This window comes from Artemia sp. Qi Xiang Cuo, chromosome 8 (assembly GCF_049724085.1).
Source record: "Artemia sp. Qi Xiang Cuo chromosome 8, ASM4972408v1, whole genome shotgun sequence".
NCBI classification, from domain to species: domain Eukaryota; kingdom Metazoa; phylum Arthropoda; class Branchiopoda; order Anostraca; family Artemiidae; genus Artemia; species Artemia sp. Qi Xiang Cuo.
The window spans coordinates 60,148,013-60,170,897 of NC_142801.1; the positions used below are offsets into that span (position 1 = coordinate 60,148,013).

Below are 22,885 nucleotides of genomic sequence, written 5' to 3' on the forward strand. Positions count from 1 at the left end.
TTTTACCAATTTTACTTACCAAGTTTTATTTTATGGTAATCTTACAACACTAATAAGGAGTGATGAGGCTTGAAAGATTTGGCACATCATTTATATAGGGATTGAAGAGACATGATCTGAGAATAGTATTCTGAGGGATGTCACTTAAAACTTTCATAGGAGAAAAATAAGGAACAACACTAGAAAATTCAACATCTTGGGTTTTATCTCATAGGAAGTCCTGTATACATTCCATTGCATAAAGACCTATAGATGTAGCTTTAATTCAAGGAGTCTCTAGAAAACTTTATTAAAAGATTTACTTGGTCTAGAAGGATAATGCCAACAGCAAAATTTTTGTCAACCAGTTATAGTGACATAACCACACATATGTAGGTTAGTGTCAATAGATCTTCCAGATCTGAAGTCATGTTGAGAATGAGTGAGGAAGTGATTAGCTTCAAAATAGTACATTAAAGCTTTGTTCATAAACCTTTTAAGAACTTTGTTAACAGCGGAAGTTTTGCTGAATAGTTTTTAGGTCCGTTTTTGGTAGATTTGAGTGAGGTGTGGCATTTTCTATCAGAAGATAAACTATCTGTTCAATTTCTTTATTAATCAATAAAAAATGTTTTCACAAAACTATCAAATTAATGACCCACGGGGAGAATAACTTGTGTGTGGGTTAATATACATTCAACAATAAATAAATAATACTATTTGCAAATCCTGGAATAAAAAGATTGCTCTTCAACTCTCTGTATGGTAACAACAAACAAAATCCAAATAAAATCAAAATAACCAAATAAATAAAGTGAAATGAGGAGCATCCACCCCAGAAAATAAATCAAATTAAGTGATTCTTTAATCTAATTTTATTATTAACCAATGATTTATACAAATCTACAAAACTATGGAATTTATTCCAATTATATATAATAATATGCCTTGGTGAAAAATAGGACCTTTCAGATTTTATTAAAGCCTGATGGACTACAGAACTGCCACGGGTCCAATAAGCATGCAAAACCTGATTATCATCCTAAAAAAATGTGTTATGCAAATAAAAATATTCAGGCAAAAGACCTTAAATATGTTTAATCATATAAAGTACAGAATGGAAAGAAGGGAAAAGATCCAGTGGAAGGATATTTAAAATTTGATACATACTTTTTGCTGACAATTTACCAGGGTAAGAAAATGGGCTAGGCATGCAATTTTTCAATAGATGCAGGAATTTATTTTGTTGCCTCTGAAGAGGAAGAATATGAGTTTTAAAAGTATTCAAAAAAATAATGGGACAGTAATTTATATATGAATGCACTAGAGAATGATAAAGAGATTTCAGGGCAAAAAACAGCAGAACAAATTTCAGATGATTCATCATTCCAATATTTCTTGCCAGTTTCATTCTAAGATAAATTGCATGGCTTTTAAATGATAAATTTGAATCCAGTATTATCCCAAGATATTTAATATCATCAACTCTTTCAATTTCAATGGGTAGGCCTTGAATATTAATCATCATAATTTCTGGTGCTGTTTTCCCAGTACAAGAGAAGATGATGATTTTTGTTTTAGTACAATTAATAGTCAATTTATTTCTCCTCTTCAGTGCTGATTCCAACCTAAGCTTCAAAGATCTAGAGTCAGGGCTGCTGACATTGCATGCCATGTCATCAGCAAATAATGTGTTAAGGCCAATATCTTTGTTGCTATTACTGATATCATTAACATAGATAAGAGATAGGAGACGACCCAAAATAAAGCCTTGTGGGACTCCAACTGACTGAGATTTAGATACTGATGAGTAAGAAGTATTGCCTCTGTCTACATACTGATTTTGGTTTTTTAGGTATGACATTACTAAGTCATTAACTGGGCCTCTTAGGCTGCAGTTATCAAGTTTAGTACACAATATTTTATGGGAAATCATATCAAATGCCTTTTTAATGTCAATAAGAATTGTAGTAGGAATATCACCTTTGTTGAGGGTGTCATGAGCAAACTGAGTCATTGCCATAATAGCATGCTCAGTAGAGTGAGACTTCCAGAACCCAAATTGCATCAAACTAAAAAATTTAGATTTCATTAAAAAGCTGACTATACAGTTATATAGGCACTTTTTGAGCAACTTCCCAAATGTAGACAGGATTAAAATTGACAGATAGTTTGTTGGGTTCATTGGGTCTCCTCCTTTATACAAAGAGATAATTCTTGCCGACTTGAAACAAGAAGGAGATCTTCCAGTTTTAAAACAGAGGTAGTCTTTATCAAGACTAGCATGAACTAACTGTCCATTGAATTAAAAATTTATACATTGGACTAGTTATAAGGTAAACACATCAAACTAACCTACAGAAATAAGAAAAGGGTAGACATGGTAGCTTAACAATACCTTCCCAGGAGATGTACTTTTGGCCTGGATTCACTCCTGAAAGATTCATTAATCTAATATAACTGACTTCCATGATAGCAAGAAGCCCTAAACCAGGATTGTATCACATATAGGACCAACAGGAAGGGGAAAGATTTATGAGTGAAACAATTACTATATTTATACCATGACTGTTACCTAATAAGAAAGTATTATTTTAAGGGCTTAAAGTGTTAAAGGTTAAGAATAGCAGCTCTCCAGAAGGAGACATGCTAGAGCAAAGACATTATGGTATCATATAGCCTAGTCCTAGGCTATATAAAAAATAACATGAAAAACAATGCAATCTTTACTTTACAATCCACAGCATGTTTTAAATTAATCAGATTATCATATTTCCTTATAATATTATTTACATTTTAACTCATTTAACATATTATTTTATTTATCCAATATTCAGAAAAATCACTAAGGCTAAACCAAATGTCTACACAGAATAACCAGTGTTACAACACATCAATCCTTAGAAAGAGCAACAAATATATTAGTAGGGCAATATATGTATTCATCAGGGTGGGGGAGGTAGGGTGCATTGTCAGGGTAATGACTATTATGTTGAAAAGATAAGAAAAAGGAATCTGATGGTACAATTGTTATTCTATGTTTGTTTTATATATAATCTAGGGCTATATGACAAGGTAATGATGGGTAACAAGAAGATTGATCAAGTTGATAGCTTCATATATCTAGGTAGTAGCCTATCATTAGTAAAGATAGTGGGTACAGTGAAAATGTTTTTAGAATAGGCAAGGCCCAGGGTGTTTTTTCATTGTTGAATTTTTTTTTTTTTTAAATAGGAAGATAAGCCTGCAAATCAAGATAAGAATATTTGAAGCTGCAGTGATGACAGTCGTCAAATATGGCTCTGAAGTGTGGGCAATCCAAAAAATGAAGGGAGTTTGCTAGATGTTTTCCAGAGAAATTGCCTATGGATTGTTTTAAAGTACCCAACTGACTGAACATACCTTAAACAATAGGCTGTGCAAAAAATATGGTTCTATCCTGCTTTCTAGGGCAGTATAAATAGAAAGGTTGAGATGGCTAGGGGAGTCTTCTAGAGTTGCATTTCTTAAACTTTTCCTTCAAAATACAATTTTTGAGTGAAGACTTACTAATTTTGGTAGCATAATTAGAAAGAGCATTAGGACAAAAGATGTAGAACATACAGCAAATGGCCAATAGCTTCCTTATATGGTTTAAATAAATAAAAAAGACAGGCCTATATTCATTATCCTAACTAACAAATTGAAAAAAGGACACTAGGCTTAATTTTCAATTACTCCTCCTCAGAAGGAAACACTGAAAAATACTGAACATAACTTTGAAGAAATTAAAAAACAGCTTATTAGGGTAAAAAAAAACAGTATGCAACTGAGCCAAATTATGTAAAACTCTAACCCTCACATCTTGTTACCAAATAGTAATTGAGAAGAATTGTATATGTCAATGAATAGCTAAAAATATAAGCTATGCATCAATATTATTATTGTGAAAATTATTTAAGATCAAATACTTGAAATGGTTTGTTTATTGACTTACCTAGAAGGACCTCTATTTGGAAATATAAATTAACCTATTTTGATGTAGGCTATATATCCTTTCAGTGTTTCAGTTTTATTCACATGTTCAGTCTACAGAAAGCTGATGGTCTTCTGATTCTAAAAATTTAAATTCAATAGCTTGATATTTATTCTATGAAATCACAAATTTTAAACATATTTTTTTCTTTTCATTTGCTTCTCAAAACAGAGACTACATTTTAATTTAAGATGACAAATTACTCCCACTGGGCTGGCCTTAGTGAGAGGTAATTGGGTCTACACTCACATTGTGCCATGCTGTAGCAAAATAGGGGTAGTCCAAAAACCCATCTCTATTTATCCAGAATGCCAAAGAAAAGTAGTCTTTCCCCAAAAAAGGTCTTTTGCCCAGTAAATTTGTAGTGGGCCACACAATTTAGCTAAGATGATAGTAAAAACGTCATTTGATGCCTTTTTTATGCTTTCATAATTCAAGAATTGCTTCTGGGGCTAGTTGCATCTTCAGCCCTTAAAGAAGCCCCAAAGGTGTTTCATTTTTGTAACAACACAAAGGAGTTATCAGCACTAGTTAAGTTATTGAAAAGTGGTTAAAAACAAGTCATGGTAAATATTTACCAAATCATATTATTTAGTAAGGACTCATGTGAATATAGCCTACCCTTCTACTTGATGCCCTTTTTTGTGCCCTTTAAGATTATTATAATAAATTTTTCCAGAAATGAATTTTACACTCACCCGTACATGTACCAATTTAGGGTATATATTTGCACATTAAGGGGGTGGGGATAATTTTACTTCTGACTAAAATCACTAGTTTATAAATAAGTTCTTCAAGAGTAACATATTCCAAAAATACTTATTTATAATAATTCAAACCTTATTTATTAGGCAACTCAAATATAAAACATTTTCCTACTGCTTCAAGTTCTTTGAAAGCCTTCAACAACATTCAATTCAGAGTATATATTCAAATTCAAGGTATATATTTGCACATTAGGGTGTGGGTAAATTTCATGGAAATATTGCTGTTGGCCATATAACTTAGCTAGGATGAAAGTGAAAACATCATTTGATGCTTTCATGCTTTTACATTATTCATACAAAATACCTTTTGGGCCTCTTTAAGGGCTCAAGATGCAACTAGCCCCAGAAGCAATTCTTGGATTATGAAAGAGCATAAAAAAAGGCATCAAATGATGTTTTCACTTTCATCTTAGCTAAATAATGTGGCCCACTGCAAATTTACCTTTTATCCTACTGAGGCTAAATCATTCTTAACAGTACTTCCCTTAACATCCCTCTCCCTGATGTGCAAATTAAGATTTTCCAACCTGATTTAAATTTCCCTGTATGTTGATTCTGTCAATTTTGCTTCTTTGCTATTAGGCTATCCTAGGCCTAATTCTATTTGAAGACTAATGAAAAAAGGAAAAATGTATGGAAAATACAAAATTTGGGTTAACCCACATATCTACAGATTATGGATAGGGGGGAAAGTAAGCCTAGATCTAGGCCTAAACTAGGCTAGATCCCAAAGAAGTGGTAAATTTTTACCAAATCATATTAGGGCCTATTGACTAACAACTAAAGTGAATATATCACTCAATGCCTTTTTTTATGTTCTTTACAAATAGCCTATAATAATCATTTTTATCAGAAATGAATTTTACCCCCACCCTTATATATACCAATTCAGGGTATATAGCCTAGGCTAATTGCATATTTTGGGGGTGAGGGTATATTTTATTTATGATGTAGGGCTAAATGGGAAGTAAGTTTAAACTTTACCCCCCCCCCTAATGTGCAAACATACACCCAAATTGGTATGAATAGGGGTGGGGGTAATATTCTTTTCCAACAAAAATGATTACTATATTTGTAAAGAGCATAATAAAGGCATTGAGTGGTAGGCTATATTCACTTTAGTCGTAGCCTAAGTCAATAATATGATTTGATAAAAATTTACCAAAGAAATTGGTCAATATATACAAAGTCATTATTTAGTTAGGAATCAAGTTAACACACCATTTGATGCCTTTTTTTATGCTTATTATGAATAGGCCTATAACGAGCATTTCTGTTGGTAACGAATTTAAGCCCCCCCCCCCGATATAGGCGATACCAACCCAAACCCTGAATTGGGATATATAGGGGGGGGGCTGAAATTCATTTCCGATAGAAATGCTTATTATGTTCGTAATCAGCATAAAAAAGGCGGTAAAATTCGACTTTAGCTACTTTTGACTATCTTGGAAAGGGGTTAGGTTAGGAAAACAAAACTTTCAGGGATGGGTCTACTGGCTAAAGTGTGTCCTGGGAAGATATTTTGAAGCATCCACCTCTGCTCCTTCTCCCTCGAGAGGGTCCTGACCTTTGATGACCTTTAAAAATATTCGAGCTACAGAAGTGAAACCTTGCAAATCTAGATCTTTTGCTTAAATGAAGTACAACAAAATTGTTTTTGGCTTCACAACTTTGCTCAATCCCAATTTATAAGTTTTTAAAGATATTCAAATACATTTCCTAAATTTTGGAAATAAACTATTTATATGTCTTAAAATTCTGCTCAAATAACTGAAATTGCATTTTCAGAGCTAAAGCCAGAGAAAAAGAAACTGATAACTGAAAATTAAGGTAAAATGGTGTTTTGTCAAAATTTCAATGGGTATAGACCTGTCATGTAGGCAAATTTTATGACCCTTTAGAGGGAGAAGGAGTGGAGGTAGGTACTTCAAAATAGGGAGTATACCCAATGGATATTATCTAAAAATTTCTATTCTATAGAATGTAAAAATAATATCCAACCATACTTAGTTATTGCCAAAACTATCCAACTAGTTAGCTATCTGAAAAATCCTTTTAAGCAAATAAGAAATTATCCAACTAGGAAAATAGGCCCTAATTAAAATTTAAAAGAAAAATAGTTTTATCTTGCTAGCCAAATACAATAAAGCATAAGAGCCAACTTAGTATCTCTAACTAGGTGGATAATACTTTAACTTAATGCTTGTGATATATATCTAACTAGACAGATAAGTTAATTCTTCATACAAATTAGTGATAATATCCAACTAGTCAGACAATTTTTTCTCTTAGACATAGCATAAACATCTAACTTGGTGGATAATACTTTATCCTAGCCCTTCTGATATTAATCAAACTAGGTAGCTTAGTTAAATAACTTCCTGCCTAATTAAATATATATCAGAAGATCTAAGATTCAGCATTATCCACTTAGTTAGATATTCTTGCTGTGCCTAAGAGAAACAATTTATCTGGCTAGTTGGATATTATCCCAAAACTGCATAGCCTATTGGAATTTACTTATCTTCCTAGTTGGATATATATCAGAAGTTCTAAGACTTGGTATTATCCACCTAGTTGGATGTACATGCTATGCCTAAGGAGAATGAAATATCTAGCTAGTTGGATATGAACCCCAAACTGCTTAGAAAATCTTCTTATCTGACTAGTTGGATATATATCAGAAACACTAAGAAACATTATTATCCAACTAGGTAGATATTCTCTCAGCCTAAGAGAAACTATTTATCTGGCTAGTTGGATATTAACACCAAACTGCTTAGAGAATCTTCTTATCTGCCTAGTTGTATATAGCCTAGGCTATATCAGAAGTGTTAAGACTTGGTATTATCCACCTAGTTAGATGTTCATGCTGTGCCAAAGAGAAATGATTTATCTGGCTAGTTGGATATTAACCCTAAACTGCTTAGAGAATCTTCTTATCTGCCTAGTTGGATATATATCAGAAACACTAAGCTACATTATTATTGAACTAGGTAGATATTCTCTCTGCCTAAGAGAAACAATTTATCTGGCTAGTTGGATATTAACCCCAAACTGCTTAGAGAATCTTCTTATCTGCCTAGTTGGATATATATCAGAAACACTAAGCTACATTATTATCCATCTAGTTGGATTTTCATGATTTGCCTAAGAGAAACAATTTATCTGGCTAGTTGGACATCAACCACAAATTGCTTAGAGAATCGTCTTATCTACCTAGTGAGATATATATATATCCAAAACATTAAGCCATGTTACTATCTAACTAGGTAGATATTATATATATTGCAAAAACGGTCAAATATTCAGCTAGGTAGGGAAAAGTGTAAGAGTCTTAAAATTGTTAATATCTGTCTAGCATGATATTTTATCTTGATACTAAGTGTAGTTGAATATTATTTTTACATTCTATAGAATGTAATTTTTTTAAGAATATCCATTGGGCACCTTCCCTTCAAAATACCTTCCCGGGACATACTTTAGCCTGTAGACCCATCCCTGAAAGTCTCATTTTCCTAACCTAACGCCTTCCCAAGAGAGTCAAAAGGAGCTAAAGTAGAATTTTACCAAAAAAGGCATTGAATGGTGTATTCACTTTATTCCTAACTCAATAATATGATTTGGTAGATATTGACCAAGAATTTTATGGAGATTTCTTTGACTGACAAGAAGTTGCTGGTCTTTATTTTTACTATTTTCAATTGAGGAGCTTCCTCCATCCTATAGCCTACTATGATAAGCTTGACGGCCAACACCCTAGAGCGGCCTTCCCCATAGTCTAAGAACCAGAGAAACATCTATTAGTAACAGCTGACCTTTAAATTTAGACAGGGGATAAAAATAAATACTCATGTCAAGAACTCACCAGTAAAAATGAAAAAGAATCAGGAGTGCATGGCAAAGTTAACAAATTTCAATATGGCGTTTATTCCAGGGTTACCAAAATTTTTAGGGACAAAAGTGTCCAAATCACTCAAAAATGGACACTTTTAGTGTCCTTCTAGAAAATTAGCCATTATACAGGGTTGCCACTAAAAATTTTCAAAACCCGTGAAAAAGTGCCAAAAAAACTGTAAAATTTGTCCTTCTTTGTTCTGCTACCTCACGGTCTGTTACCTGCAGGACTTCTGCAGGTATTTCCAGCTTTGACATTGACGCTACCAACAAATTAAGTTTAGTGCTAGTTCAGTTTTAAAAGATAGCATAAGAAAATCGTCATGAGAATGACAACAGAGCGAAATTTTATATCGATTACCGATACCACTACCTATCTTAATGGAAAAGTAAGGAACCAATCATAGAGATTCATTTTCACTTCGGCATTTTCATAAGTTATGCGAAAAAGATGCGAGTCTTTGATCTTCGGTAGCTATTAAAGATTTTTGGGTGCGACAAGGTCCGAGCAGCTGTAGCTTCGAAATGTCTATTTTGACCTACATGGTTTTAAAGTTCAACAGAAGACGTCGATCTCCTAAACCACTCAGTCAACTGGTTGGTAAAGTGGTTAAAATCGTTTAACAACTCCTCTATCTTGCCGTTTTCTGAATATTTAGAAGTAGCCCTGAGCAAAAATGACGTTTCCGAGAACAAAAAAGTGAGAAGACAAGGCAGATTGAAATAAATTCGCTTGAGTTATACTCGATAAAAACTGGCGAACAGTGTTTGACAATTAATCACAGCTGAAAGTATAGAATATAAAACAGAAACATTCTCTAGTGGCTATAAATAAAATTGAGCCGCAACACAGCTTTTCTGCGAAACTCCTTTCTTTCTATGACAGCAGTGCAATAACAGCCATATGAACACGGCTACACGCCACAGAGAATTATGTGGAATGTGCCAGCAGGGAATGGCCATTCACTTCTTCTTTCCAGCCTTCTCAGTGGCCTTGGTGACATTGCCACCAGCAGTAGGTGGGTTCTTGAAGTTGACCGACTTAATAACAAACATCAACCGTAAGATAGAAGAAAAATATGGATTTGATAGTTGTAGCATACCACATTGATTAAGACTTTAGGTCCTATTCCTATTCGGTTGATAAATGGTCTTCGCGCAGGGCGCAAAAACATCTAAGAAAAATCCCCAAGCCGTTACCAAAGCTTAAAAGTAAAGTAAAAATTAAAAGAAGTAAAAAAAAAAAGCAGAAAATAAAGACATTTGGTTTTGAATTGGAAAAATGTCCAAAAAGTGTCATTTTTTTCAAAAAGCTGTCTTTTTTGACCACATAGTGTCCCGGTGTCTCTCAGAGTGAAAAAGTGCCCAAAAGCCACTAAAAGTGTCCATTTGGCATCCCAGGTTTATTCGGAAACCTGAAATCTTCACTATCATCAAGAAAAAACAGATTACAGGCTGTGGTACCACTTCTTTAGCTTAAAGCGCTACCTATAACCAAAATCTCTTCGCAAAGAAAGTCCTATGAAGAACACTACCATGACACTCAACGACACAAACAGTAGCCTGATTTTTCCGATAGAAGCATCTTTACCTTCAATAGCTGAAATCCGATGCAGGAGCTTAAAAATTCACTATTAAATTATCGTTGAGTACAATTACTTTCTTTGTGAATAGTATTGTTCACACTGCCATAGACTTTATATCACTAGATGATGGTTCCGTTACATCTTACTCACCGAGAAATGAGGGCGATGATCAGATACTATCTCCCTAGCAGTACAAACAAAGTTATACGTTTGCCTATCTGATGTCTGTAATATTAACAATCATTTTTTTGTTGCCTACTATTTTACAAAATCGAAATAAGCAAAAAAAAAACTAAACCTCATCAAATAACACAAAAGTTATCAAAAACACAAGAACAATCAAAGACACAAAATATCAAAAATCGCCAAAAGACACAAAAGCACGATAAAATGAAGGTAATTACAAAAAAAGACGCATAAGAATATGGAATCAGCCAAACCTTAACACTGTACCAAATTACACATAATGTTTGTAATGTTTGAAAGATTTTTGAACCTTTTAAACTTGACGATTGCATTTGACACTTGACTGACACTTGACGAGGCCTAAATATTCAAGTGTCGTCATTGATATGCGCCACGGTATATTTCCCACCAAGAGGACCATATCGGCGACAGCTAGTGGAATACTTCCTACGAAGTTGCAACTTCATCAGAATAAAATATCCATATGCTGAAATCTTTCTTTGTGGGGACTTCAACTACCTGAAGCCGAACTGGATCGGAAGCTCTACCGCCCTTTAAAATGAAAATACGGGGAGAAAACATGCTTGACTTGATCTTCACTACACTTGGTGATATCTACTTAGATCCTTTGGCAAAAGCACCACTCTCAACCAGTGACCTTGCAACATTTATATTATAGCCAAAGTCAACAATGAAACCTAGTAAACCAACCCAGTTCACCTACCGTTCACTTACAGAAGAAGGTATAATTGGCTACAGAGAATTGCTCAACTCAGTATGCTGGTTCCGCCTTTTCGAAAATAAAGCCGCAAACAACATGACTGAACTTTTCTATGAACAAACGATTCGAGAATACGACCGATATTTCCCTGAAAAACGAGTTACAATTAGGGCACAGAATAAACCATGGGTTACTCCGACAATTAAAGTAGCAATGGCAGAGCGAGACATGCTTTATGAGACAAAGCCACACTCTGACGAATATATACAGAAGAGAAACATAGTAGTTAGACTACTAAAGTAAACTAGACGTCAGTATGGACGCCAAATTTTTTTCTAAGTTGTCAGTCAGTGACCCAAGAAAGTTCCACACAACTGTATGGAAACTAATGGGACAGTAGAAGTCTAAATCCATCATGAGGGACCAGCAAGGAAAGAATATAACCGCAGAAAAAGTTAATTCACACTTCAAATATTTGCAACCAACAGTCTCCCCTCAAGACTTTACCACAGAATGGTCCAATCGAAACTATCCCTATTATTACAGTTTCCCAGGTCCAAGAAAAACTCAAAAACCTACACATTGGAAAAGTCTCTACCCTGGTGAAATTACTATAGGGCTGTAATACCTGTAATAATGTATGGCTGTCCTGTCTGGCACCCGTCGCTTACAGAGAAAAACAGAAACCAAGTTCAAACAATTCAGAAGAGAGCCTGCAAAATAATTCTTGGGCCAAATGATAAAAACTATGAACAAAGCTTGAGCCAATTCAAGCTCCCAACCCTTGATAAAAGGAGCCATGAAATGCTGATGAAGTTTGGAGCTGACATCCTGAAGTCCTCAACACACTGATATATCCTGCCTCCGTTTACTTCAGAGACCCACGCACTCAAAACAAGGATGACAACTCTGAAAGAAGGGAAAAACTGTTGGAATGCCTGCCTACACACTTGACGATAATATTTTTAAACTCCTTTGTGTCCTTCTACGTCAGGCGTTACAACAACAGTGTCCTGAAGTCGAGCTGACGACTCATCATTTGTGTTTTTTGGTGTTGTGTCTTTTTGTTCTTTTCTTCTTTTTTTTAGTGCTTTTGTTTGACGATACCCGTGCTATTGCAGTGTGATAAAGGAAACGAATAAAGATTACTATTATTGGTTGTATCCTTGTTATTAATATTAGTACTCGTGTTACGAGGACGTCGTCAAAATGTCTGGATAACATGTTTTCGTATCATATGTCTGGTAGTCCGGGTGTTCTTATAAGTGATACTTCTGATTATTTTGGTTTATTTGCAAGGTACTCGGTAAGTGTTGATAATAAAAAGTCCGCAAAGATGAGCCATCTCAAGCTGAGGATGGTGCTCGATAAAGATGCACATCTGAAATTGTAAAAATCAGCTAGCCAATAAGGATTGGAATACAGAGTTTTGAGTCTTTGCGGATATAATTTTAAGTCTTAGAGTCTTTTACCAAATAATTCAGCAACCCCTGGAAAAATACTCTAAAAATATTAAGAAAAATAGAAGAATAATTTCAAAGAAGTCTTGGATTACTCCGAGTTTATTGAGATCGATCAATATGAAGAATAATTTGTGTGAGAAAAAGGCTCGTCATCCCTGCTATATAATGAGCGAATTAATAAGAGGTATCGTAATGCCCTAAACAGACTCCTGCAAAGGGCTAGACAAGATTATTATAAAATAGAATGTAAAAAAACATGGAAGTCCGTCAAAACATGGAATGTGATAAGAAGCGCTTGAGGACAACCACCTGGAGAAATTCCTCAGGAAATAGTCCGTGAAGATGGGACCAGTCTTACAAATCCAGAAGAAATTTGGGAAGAATGGATTGAGTTTGGAGTTCCACGGGGTTCGGTATTTGGACCCTCATTATTTTTTATTTTTGTGAATGATCTTCCACAGTCTGTAAGTAAACTGGAAATAAGATTAAGTGAGATCGTCAAAAAGGATAGTGCGGCTACAGTGCCTATGTTTGCTGAGGATACTTCTTTAGTGGTGATTGCAAAGTCAGACAGACTATTCCTAGAGAGTGTAAGAGAATTGCTAAATGAAGTTTCAAGATGGCTGAGAGTCAATCAGCGGAAGGCACTTTTTTCGTATTTTCGAGGACATCAAATTATTATCCATGGATACAGCATTTAACATTTGAAGATGTTATGATTACTTGTTAAAAGATAGTAAAGTATCTTAGCATTATTGTAGATGAGACTCTCATTTTCTGATCCCATATTGAAACTTTATCCTGGATTTTCTTGCGTAATTTGGGGATAATTCATAAAATTAAATATATATTTCCAACTAGTATGCTTAGGCTTCTCTATTTTTCGTTAATCCATCCTTACATTTTGTATTGCTCTTCTGTATAGTGTCTGCTAGGTCCACGTTTTTTTTTTATTATAAAGGGTATAAAATTGTGGAAAAACTTAAATAATGATATGAATAAGACAGAAAATTTTAGTGATTTTAAAGGAAAATTGACAGGAAAATTATTAAGCAAGCATAAATTTTGTTTTGTTTGTTTTGGAGGATATATAATTTGATTTAAATTAAGTTGAAATCTTTTGTTGGTTGGTGAGTGGGACCCCACAGCATGGATGTGGTATTTAGTTTCTGCCCCTTTAATATTATTATTGTCCTTTATTTATTTCTTTTTCTTTCTTTCTCTTTTTTCTTTCTTTCTTGTTATTAATTCAAAACACACTTTTTCCACAAGACAAGTTTTTCTAAGAAAAGTAAGGAGCTCCATTAAGCCAAGAATGAGAGAAATAAAGTAAAATAATCTTCCAAGCGTAAAACTACCACAAATCCCTATCAATAAATAAATTAAAGTCAATACAAACAGAAATTAAAATAAATAGCTGAGTCAAACTCAAAACGAGCAAAAGTTCACATAAATAGGGTTGATACCCCTCATGCCTTCTCAAGATCAGAACAAATTTTGCGCTTTACTGAAAAAATAAATTACCGTGGATTGACAGTTTAATTGACGTATGCCGATATTAATTCTTAAAGTTTGTTAATTTTTTATTTATGAAAGTAAGAACAGTGAAAACGATTCACACGGATTTTATTTTCAGTAAAACGCAAATTATGCTCTGGTCTCGAAAATGCATGGGGGTTATGAGCCATACTAATGTTAATTTCTGCTCGTTTTGAGTTTGAATCGGCTATTAATGTTCGTTTTGAGTTTCACCTATTGATTGACAGTAATTTGTGGTAGTTTTATGCTTGGAAGATTATTTAGCTTTATTTTTGCTAATTCTTGGCTTAATGGAGCTCTTTACTTTTCTTTGAAAAACTTGTTTAGTGAAAAAAGTTTTTTAAATGAAATTCTGTTTTATTGACATAGTCTTTTCATGGAAAAAATATTTTATATCTTTTCAGTATTTTTCTATAAGAATCCATAGTATGGGTTGATATTTGTATGTTGAAGAAACTTTTCAACAATTTTTAATCCTGAGACAAACGGTATTTTTTTATTTTATTTTATAACATCTGAAGTTGACCTGAAAAATAAAGTTTAATATCATTCCCAGAAGATTCTATCTATACTCTTTAACAACCTGGATACGCTTACACAGCTTACACTCTTTCTACTTATTTAAAATGTAAGAGCATAAGTAGTAATAATAGCATTTCCAAAAGTTACAACTTAATACCCCCTGTTGTGGTCGGTATATTTATGAGGTGTCTTATTTGCAACCAAAAAAAAAAATCCTTTTTTTTTATTTTAAATCAAAATTTATTTTCAAAACATAATTTGCGAATTTCATCATTTTGGTGGGTTGACGTGGCTAATATCTATAAGGACACAGTTGCTGGACTGTTTTACTTCACTGAACAAAATCGTTGTCTCAAAGTTTAGACTGGATGCGTTTGGAAAATGAATCGGATTGAGAGAAGGGCTACTGAAAATATTTCTCCAGTATACAAATAACAGGCCAAACTAAGTCATTAAAAACAAAAAGATTTAAAGTATTATTTTCTTTTTCCCTGAAAAGACTATGTCAATATAAAATGAACAGAAATTAATTAAAAAACTTTTTCCACAAAATAAGTTTTTAAAGAAAAGTAAAGAACACCATTAAACCAAAAATGAGCAAAAATAAAATCAAATAATATACCAAGCATGAAACTACCACAAATCACCATCGATAAATAAATGAAACCCAAAACGAACATAAATTACAATAAATAACCGAGTCAAACTCAAAACGAGCAGAAATTAACAAAATTTGGGCTCAAAACCCCTATGCCTTTCCAAGGCCAGAACATGATTTGCACTTTACTAAAAAGATACAAATGAATGTGCATTGTCAGTTTAATATATATACACTGATATTTATTAATCAAAATGTAAATATTATTCGATTTATTAAAGTTATAAAAGTAAAAACATTTATATTTGACCAGCAAAGTGCAAATAATGTTCTGGCCTTGGGAAGACATAGCGGTTTTGAGCCCAAATCATGTTAATTTCTGCTCGTTTTGAGTTTGACTCGGTTATTTATTGTAATTTCTGATCGTTTTGGGTTTCATTTATTTATCTATGCTGATTTGTGGTAGTTTCACGCTTGGTAGATTAGAAGCATGGAAAAGCGTCCGAAGCTAACTCACTACGTAAGCATATAAAAAAAGAAAAATGTGAATCGGTTTCTTCATGCTATAAACATAAATTCAAGGATTTGTTTTCTACTAGCCCAAAAGAAGAACCCTTATCTTTAAGAAGACCCCTTAGACACAGCCAATCATCTGAACAAATTCCTTTCCCTTGTAATACAAAGCCTCACTTTAGACACTCCATATAATTTGAACTCTCTCAATTTCTCCTTTATGCACCGTTAGACGCCGAGACAAAAATTGAGATTGAAAAAAAGTGCAGCACTTGTCCGTAAGACATTTTGAATAAATTAATTAAAGCCTTCATTAACAGTTTTTCTACGCCTTTGACCACACTTTTTAATGAAATTACTTCTAAATAAACAACCTTGGCACTGGCTTCTCGGATAGACGGAAATTTGTTTATGTTCTAACTGTCTTAGACATGTTTCACAAATTGAAAAAGTAGCCCAATGGATATCCTGGAACAGATATCAGATTAAGATTTTACTAACGATATGATAGACAGCCCTTTGAAGTCAATAATTTTAACTAATTTCTTTAAGGCACTCCCTTCTTTTACCTTCCAAATCCCTCTTGAAACGTTAGTTAGCACTGTGCAATTACTGGGTGTCACCATCTCAAGAAATTAAGGGTATTTTTAAACACGCAAATACCACATTTTTTCTCCTTAAATCTCCAAAATTGTATTGTTTGAGGAGTTTCTTCTCATTCGTAAGTCAAATTCTCGAGTAGGCCAGTCCTGTTTGGAATTCTGGGATCTCCAGTGAATGGTCAGACAGAACAGAGGCAGTTCAAAAGATGCCTAAAATGAGGGTGAAGTTTCTTATATCTCCCTCCATAGGAGAGCCAATCTGGTCACACTCAAGGAAAAGAAGATAAAAATTCCTTGCGCTTTTAGTGTCCTCCATACCTCCCTCCTCCTCAACAAATTCACTTTTCCGTAGTCAATTTTCCCCCTTAGACCTCACCTCCCTGTTTCTGCTTTAACAATAAACCCCCGTGTTATACTAATACAGTTTTTCACTGAAAGATTTGGAAGAACCTCTATCCTGTACATAGTTGATTTGTTAAATAAGTGAATCCCCCGCCCCCACTCTCTTTTTAAAATACGATTCTTAAATGTTTGTTCAAAAAAAGATTGAACTTTCTTTTTATAGCCTATTTATTTTAACTAAGTTGCATTTTCCCTTTTTTAGTCTCAAGACTAAATTTGTAATCGTGTTCATATTTGTTTTTTCTCTCTTTTAACCCTGTGAGTTTTAGTTGTTTTTGACATTTTTTTTACCTCTTTGACGTTTCAAAATTACCTCTTCATATATATATATATATATATATATATATATATTATGTTTAAGAGGTAATTACTTGGCAAAAAAAAAAAAAAAAAAAAAAAAAAAAAAAAAAAACTGTCGTCCCAATCCAGCAATTGAGACAAATGTGCACTTGAACGAGGCTTTTATCTTACCCATCTATCCAACTACCTAGGACCAAACAGTATACCCGAACCGTCAACCAAATAGAAATGTCCAAATCCATGCAAAGTCGTCATCAATAAATGTAAGTCGTTGTAAATTTATCAGCAAAAGCACCTTAAATCTAGCAAAATATTTTCAAGTAGAACCTTCCATTTAGGGCTCATCAGAAGAAATACCACCTGCCTTAACGGATTTCAAGGCTTTACATTCTTTACCCGGCACGGTGGAGCTTCTACCATAAGATCTATATGGTAACCCTATGTCAGGTAAAACTTGTGAAATACATGCATACTACTCAAGCTATTAAAAATTACATACAAAAAGTATTTCAATGTTTCCATAATAAAATCCCAGAGGTCACTGAAAGAGACCATTCTGGAACAAATGAAGACATGTCCAGATGTATCTTTTATTCGTATCTGGAACCAATTACCAATTTAAAGATCCTCAAGCTTGTTTGAAAACCCCTACAAACTCAAACATCCAAAAAAGAAAAGCGCAAGAGAAATTATATTAAAATATCATTCTATATTTCCTTATAATTTTTTGTATATTTACTTAAAAGTTCATGATACATGAAACTAAATTTTTTTGAATTGCCAACTAATTTTTTTGGCAGAAAAACCTCTTAAGATCAGTTTTTCGCTAAGCTTTTTACATCTATTTTTAAAATCTGTGTAATTACTGCATATTTTTGCATACCTAAATAATTGGGAATAATAAGCCGAATAAGTAATATTTGAATGTATATTACTTTCAAGAAATGGAAACTTAATTACTTCAAAATTAAAATGATCCGTTTTATTATATAATTTAAAAACTAATTTATTATTATTTGAAATATTAATATTTAAATCTAAGAAATGGTCGGAGTGTCCCATCCCATAGCTAGGCTCAAGAATTAACTCTTGTGGATAAATTTTTTTTGAAATCTCAATAAACTCTGCACAATTTATTACTAAGAGGTCGTCCAGATATCTTTTATTATTTGAAAGGTTATATTTTAAATTGCTTGGGCTATTTTTGTTTATCATATATTCATATTCTAATTGACTTAAAAACAGGTCCGCTATGAATGGACTCGCATTCCCACCCATAGGAATACCTACAGTTTGTTTATATAAAATCCCATTGAATCTTATAAATGTATTAAATAGAACAAATTCCAATAAATCGCATACCATATCCAAGCTATAACATCTTGAATTAGTAGTACTTCTAAAGAAATTCGTCGATCGGGCTTTTTTATTAAAAGTATCAATTTTCAAAAATCCGATATTAGACAAAAGAAAATATTTATTTATCACCATTTTGAATTTTTCTAATAATAAGTTTAGTGACAAATTTGTATAAAATGCATTAAAATAAAATTAATCGACTCTTTTAGCTGAAACATTTGCCAAAGAATCTATCACTTGTAACGAGTTATTAACACTCCATTATGGGTTAAAGTTAGAAAATTTTTTCATTGCGGAGCAATATGCCTTAGATTTATTTCTAATTTCTCCTAAGATTAAAGATATATCAGTAGCGGCAATTCCGGTTGGACACCTTGCTGCCCCAGCTATAAAACGTGGTTTTGGTGGATTTTTATGAAATTTTGTCTTCCAATATAAAAAGGAAACTGTTTATTATTGTCATTTATTTTAATATTGAAATTTTTCAAAATTCTTTCTTCTATATTTTCAATTAAACTATTCTCCTCCATATGGGCCTTTTCGTATGTATTTGTTGTTTGTAACTCTTTTGATAAAATATCACAATAAAGTTTCTGACAAATTATGGCAAAATTATTGCTAGCTTTATCAACTGGTACAATTATAAATTCATTCTGTATATTAGCAATTGCTTGTTTCTTATTGGCATTATAAAATATTGAATTTTTCACATAATCTGTTGAATTAGTTCTATACATACTATTTCTTACACTAGTCAAAATCAAATTTATCCAATTCTGAAATCTATCTTCAGTAATTTTCTCCTTCTTGCACCAATTATCAATAAATAAGTTTAAATCATTCTTTAATCACCTAAGAATATCTGCTATATATATATATATATATATATATATATATATATATATATATATATATATATATATATATATATATATATATATATATATATATATATATATATATATATATATATATATATATATATATATATATATATATATATATATATATATATATATATATATATATATATATATATATATATATATATAATATATATATATATATATATATATATATATATATATGATATATATGATATGATATATATATATATATATGTATATATATATAGTGAATAATAAGTGAATAAGTAATATATGAATGTATATATATATAGATGAAAATATATATATATATATACGTATATATATATATATATATATATATATATATGATATATATATATATATATATATATATATATATATATAGGCTCAAGAATTAACTCTTGTGGATAAATATTTTTTGAAATCTCAATAAACTCTGCACAATTTATTACTAAGAGGTCGTCCAGATATCTTTTATTATTTGAAAGGTTATATTTTACATTGCTTTGGCTATTTTTATTTATCATATATTCATATTCTAATTGACTTAAAAACAGGTCTGCTATGAATGGACTCGCATTCCCACCCATAGGAATACCTACAGTTTGTTTATATAAAATCCTATTGAATCTTATAAATGTGTTAAATAGAACAAATTCTAATAAATCGCATACCATATCCAAGCTATAACATCTTGAATTAATAGTACTTCTAAAGAAATTCGTCGATCGGGCATTTTTATTAAAAGTATCAATTTTCAAAAATCCGATATTAGACAAAAGAAAAGATTTCTTTATCACAATTTTCAATTTTTCTAATAATAAATTTAGGGACAAATTTGTATACAAAGTAGTAAAATCAAATGAATCGACTCTTTTAGCTGAAACATTCGCCAAAGAATCTATCACTTGTAACGAGTTATTAACACTCCAATATGGATTAAAGTTAGAAAATATTTTAATTCAGGAGCAATATGCTTTAAATTTATTTCTAATTTCTCCTAAAATTAAAGATAGATCAGTAGCCGCAATTCTGGTTGGACACCTTGCTGCCCCAGCAATAAAACGTGGTTTTGGTGGATTCTTATGAAATTTTATCTTCCAATATAAGAAAGGACACTGTTTATCATTATCATTTATTTTAATATTGAAATTTTTCAAAATTCTTTCTTCTATATTTTCAATTAAACTATTCTCCTCCATATGGGCCTTTTCGTATATATTTGTTGTTTGTAACTCTTTTGATAAAATATCACAATAGAGTTTCTGACAAATTATGGCTAAATTATTGCTAGCTTTATCAACTGGTACAATTATAAATTCATTCTGTATATTAGCAATTGTTTCTTTCATATTGGCATTATAAAATATTGAACTTGTCACAGAATTTGTTAGATTAATTCTGCATATGCTATTTCGTACACTAGTCAAAATCAAATTTATCCAATTCTGAAATCTGTCTTTAGTAATTTTCTCCTTCTTGTACCAATTATCAATAAATAAGTTTAAATCGTTCTTTAATCCCCTAAGAATATCTGCTATATATATATATATATATATATATATATATATATATATATATATATATATATATATATATATATATATATATATATATATATATATATATATATATATATATATATATATATATATATATATATATATATATATATATATATATATATATATATATATATATATATATATATATATATATTTATATATATATATATATATATATATATATATATATATATATATATATATATATATATATATATATATATATATATATATATATATATATATATATATATATATATATATATATATATATATATATATATATATATATATATATATATATATATATATATATATATATATATATATATATATATATATATATATAATTTTTTCAACTTCTGAAGGATGGGAAGTTTCGGGCTCATGTTGATCTTAAAGGGGATGTCTCCCACCCATGCAGTTAGGCATAGTAGCATCTTCTTTCATGTTACATTCCAATCTTGTCACCAAAGAAAGGAGAACTACTACCCCTTCAATATTCACACTTAACGATAAATCTACACATACTCCTACAAATGAAAGAGGTTAGGGGATAAGCTGGGCTCCCCTTTCAATATACATTTAATGACCTCTTCAGGAAATTTGAAAATAAGGCATACATTATACTTTAAAGAAGTCATGATTTCTTGTGTTAAATAAAAAGAGCAATAGAGTTTGAAACTGTCGGTCAAGCGCCCCCCCAATATTCAGCGACCACCAGTTCGATATGACCCCCTCCCCCCCCGAGAAAAAAAAGTAAACATGGATCGTATACCCCTTCTGAGGAAAAACGAAAAAATTTGTATTTTTGTAAATAAAGGGCTGCGACTTCTTTCCCGGAGCTTCCGTCACGACTGCACCTATTTCTCCCTCCCTTTCTCCGAAAACTCTGCACATTTTATCTTGCCAATATCTTTTGGTATACAACTCTAAATTTAATAACTATTGAGCATTGGGAATTATTGTAAAATTTTAATTCTTTTGATACATTAAATAAAAAAGGGCTTTTCGAAATGAAAGTAAGTAACGACATCTCCCGCTTATTGCGCTTAAATTTTGTGGCACTTTTAGAATACTTTTTATTCCTATTAAAAGACTCTTGTGTTTGAGCATACGTTCATACGGAATCGAGACAAAAAAGTCAAACTTTAGCGTAAAGAGCGGGGGAAGGAAGAGGGGGCAGACCTCTCATATACGGAATAATTTCCGTTCGTTTTAACTTTTGGTGTCACTCCTTACTTTCATTTGAAAAAAAAATTCTGATCGGTTTTCTTTTATGTAATAAGAAGCGACTAAACCAACCGAAGGAAGTTAAAAAAAATAAAAGGCATAAGATTAGCAAGGATGAATTTAAAATTGAGTTCAATTTGCAAACAAAACAATATATTTGCAAAAGTATTAATTCACAGAATTAGTTAAAAAAACTTTTTCCACAAAATAAGTTTTTCAAAGAAAAGTAAAGAACTCCATTTAAAAAAAATGAGCAAAAATAAAATCAAATAATCTACCAAGCGTGAAACTACCACAAATCAGCTAAATAAATGAAACCCAAAACGAACAGAAATTACAATAAATAACCGAGTCAAACTCAAAACGAGGGGAAATTAACATAAGTTGGGCGCGAAACCCCTATGCCTTCCTAAGGCCAGAACATAATTTGCACTTTACTGAAAAAATAAATATTTTTACTTTTATAACATTAGTAAATCAAATAATATTTACATTTTGGTTACTAAATATCAGTATATGTATATTAAACTGACAAAACACATTCATTTGTATTTTTTCAGTAAAGTGCAAATTTTGTTCTGGCCTTGGGAAGGCATAGGGGTTTTGCGCATAGAAGCTTTGAATTTCAAATCGAATGATCCCTTTTTCAAGTTTCTACGACAAAGATTTCAGTAAAACCCTATATGCCCCCAGGACATAACTTATAACCCGAGCTCTGAGGGGTGTGGGGGAGTTTCCTCCCCAAAAA

General features: G+C 31.9%; 1 long non-coding RNA gene across 1 annotated transcript in view; it reads right to left on the bottom strand.

The window, feature by feature from the left end:
• The window catches only part of LOC148949655 (uncharacterized), a 45,838-nt gene extending 37,082 nt beyond the window's left edge, over positions 1–8,756 (bottom strand). The window contains exon 1 of the long non-coding RNA XR_016142094.1: positions 8,630–8,756. This is a non-coding gene — a long non-coding RNA (uncharacterized LOC148949655). The remainder of the gene's footprint in view (positions 1–8,629) is intronic.
• Positions 8,757–22,885: the final 14,129 nt, after the last annotated feature.